This window comes from Neofelis nebulosa, chromosome 1, assembly GCF_028018385.1.
Source record: "Neofelis nebulosa isolate mNeoNeb1 chromosome 1, mNeoNeb1.pri, whole genome shotgun sequence".
NCBI classification, from domain to species: Eukaryota; Metazoa; Chordata; class Mammalia; order Carnivora; family Felidae; genus Neofelis; species Neofelis nebulosa.
The window spans coordinates 39,132,713-39,135,997 of record NC_080782.1 but is presented as its reverse complement, the minus strand read 5'-3'; the positions used below and the strand labels follow the sequence as shown (position 1 = coordinate 39,135,997).

The 3,285-nt window shown below is 36.1% G+C and overlaps 1 pseudogene; it reads left to right on the top strand.

Moving 5' to 3' along the window:
* The first annotated feature begins 2,259 nt into the window (after positions 1-2,259).
* LOC131490079 (U2 spliceosomal RNA) lies at positions 2,260-2,396 on the top strand (annotated as a pseudogene).
* Positions 2,397-3,285: the final 889 nt, after the last annotated feature.

The window sequence follows — 3,285 nt, the reverse complement described above, 5'->3', positions numbered from 1 at the left end:
ATGCCCTCTTCATTTGAATGAGTTAGAGGATGTGGTTCTTCACTCTCCCACCTTGGGCCAGTCAGGACAACCATGCTAACATGATGAGGGAAATCTAAGGTATGCTTCCTATACCCAAAGAGAGGCTCCCACACTGAGACTGTCACCTCACAATCACCAAGATTTGCTGTGGAGGAGGCAAAGTGTATAGAGGGGGCCAGCTGCTGCCCCCAGCAGAGGGGGTGCATCTGCTTCCTGGTGAGTACCTATTCTCAACCCTACAGATGTTAAAGGGCTCCTGGAAGAGGCAAGAGTCTCCACCACCAAAAGGAAACAGGCACTCTAAACTGGGACAGCCTTTTGGGAGGTAAATTTTACCATCAATTTTTTTTAACGTTTATTTATTTTTGAGACAGAGAGAGACAGAGCATGAACAGGGGAGGAGCAGAGAGAGAGGGAGACACAGAATCTGAAACAGGCCCCAGGCTCTGAGCTGTCAGCACAGCTGACGCGGGGCTCGAACTCACGGACCGTGAGATGGTGACCTGAGCCGAAGTCGGACGCCCAACCCACCGAGCCACCCAGGCGCCCCTACCATCAAATTTTAAAATGTACTTTCTCTTTGATCCACTAGTAGGAATTTGGATTTGAAGGAGTATCCCAAAATAAATATACAAGGATGTCCACTGCAGCATTGTTTATAGTAAACCCCCAACTGTAACAAACCAAAATCTTGGTCAACAGGGATTGACATATTAAAAAATTATGATAGACGACTTTATGGGCAAACTAGAAAGATCTTTAAGGAATAATGAGTGAAAAAAGTGAAGCCTAGTACAATATATAAAATATCACTTTGGGGTTTAAAATAAACAAATGAATGCATGAAATATAAAAGGAGATACTCAGGTATGTGCACAGTCTTTGTCTTCTTTGTTTTCCTCAAAGCAATTATAAGAACTTAACAGTGGTTTCATTCGGAGAGAGGCTGAAGGTGGAAGAGAAGGACACATTTACTACTCATTTTATACCTTTCTGTAATTCAAATTGTCAAACCTTAAATAAGTTTCATTTTATTATCATTTTTCTTGTCAATAGGGGCTCTCTTGATGGGAGGTTATGGTCCATTTTTAGTTTGTGTCTTTGTCAAAGAGAGAGAGAAACTCATGGTAAGAAATAATCCTTCTTCTTCTAGATGCTGTATATGTCAATGAGATGTTTAGCTGTGATGCAGCCATTTTGTGAACATGAGGTAATCTAGTTAGTGGGTGGCAATCAGAAAGATAGAAGACCAGGGACCTCAGTTTTCTTGATGAGTAGCTGAATTATCCAACCCTTCACTATTTAAGACATAATATAATGTAAGAGAAAAGATTATCCTTATTGTTAAAGTCAGTGGAGTCAGGATTTTATGTTACTTGCAGTTAAAATAAACCTAAACTGTTACACCATCTATTGAAGAGATAAAAGGCATGTTCTATGTTCTAAAAGGCAGGGATTGAGATGCAAAGGTCAGATTATACTATGCCACAAACTTCAGCTTCAAAGTGAGATACAAATGACTGTTAAATGTGAAAAACTCAACCTCACTCTTAAAGAGAAGGGCATTTTAAAACTACAATGAAATGACATTTTTTATCTCCATGTTGACAAAGAACAAAAAGCTTGATCACATCCAATAGTGTCAAAGGGAAATCAGCATACCCATTTATAAACAGTATAGAGCTACGGAAAGAATTTTGTTAATAATTTTCAAAACTAAAAATCGAAACCCAACAACTCTGCTTTGCAAGAGGATGTACATAATGATAGTCATTACAGCATTGTTTGCAAATTCAAATTAGCTAAAAACTACCCAATTGCCCATCGTAAGGGGAACAATTAATGAATCACATTACATTAATATTGAATTCTTTGAAGTAATTAAAAAAATGAAAATATATCAAATAAATATTGAGAAAAACAATTTGCAGAATAGTACAGAATGGTATACTGCCACTTGTGTTTGTGTGTGTGTGTGTGTGTGTGTGTGTGTGTGTTGGGGGGTTATTTTAAAAAGTATAAACCGAATCTGGAATGATAAACAAAAACCCAATAACATCAGTTGCACTAAGGAGGGGGATTAGGTGGATAGGTGGATGCAAGCAAGAGAAGGAAGAAAGACTGACTTTCACTATAATACCTCTATGTACCTACTGAATTTTGTGCCATGCACTTATATTAGCTATTCAGAATGATTCATTAGTAGAAGGAGAGATAATCATAATAATAAAAGAATAGGTAGCTTTTCAGCCTTTTGGCTAAGATCAAGTGTGGTACCTGTTCTTATCCGTTTAATATCTGATTTTTCCTCTATCCAGTAAGAAAATAATAACTTAATGGAGGAATATCACAAGATATTAGCTAGAAAAATTATTATTTCTATAAATGTGAAGGTATATTCAATTTTAAATATTCATTTATTTAAAAATGTTAATAGATGGGTGCCTGGATGGCTCAGTTGGTTAAGCATCCGACTTTGGCTCAGGTCAAGAACTCGCAGTTTGTGAGTTCAAGCCCCACATCGGGCTCTGTGCTGACAGCTCAGAGCCTGGAGTCTGCTTCTGATTCTGTGTCTCCCTGTCTCTCTGCCCCCTCCCCACTCATGCTCTGTCTCTGTATCTCTCTTTCAAAACAGTAAATATTAAAAAAAAATTAAAAATCAATAACTAAAAAAATATATTAATAGAGATGGAATGAGTCTTCACATAACAAAGTGTGACTAACACGGAAAAAAAAGAATATCAGGCAAACACAAAAATGTGCAGAGAATCTGAGATATATTTTCACTACCATTCTACAACTACATCGCTTTTAATATTCTTATTGGATTTATTTCAAGAATACACTCATGTTGAATGTACATATTTATTTACACAAAATTCAATTAGGAAACTAGTTCGTATTCTGATTTTTCCCTTTGTCCCATTTAATATATTTTGAGCATTTTTATTGTCATCAATGAACTTTAAGAAATAATTTTAATGGATATATAATAATTCAATGGCTGTGGTATCATTTTTTTAACTCTTTGTCATTATTCATAATTAGAATGCTTGCTATTGTCACATAAGCACTACAATGAAATTTTTCTACATATATTGGTGTCCATCTCCTTAGGATGAGTTCTGGCAACAACTATTTATTGTTTTGCCAAAAGGTTATGTTGATTTTTACTTATGTAAGTACTTTATGAGAATCCTTGCCCCACCCAACAATTTCTACTTTTGGAAATTTTTTTATGTTTGCCAGTTTTATGAAAGTTAA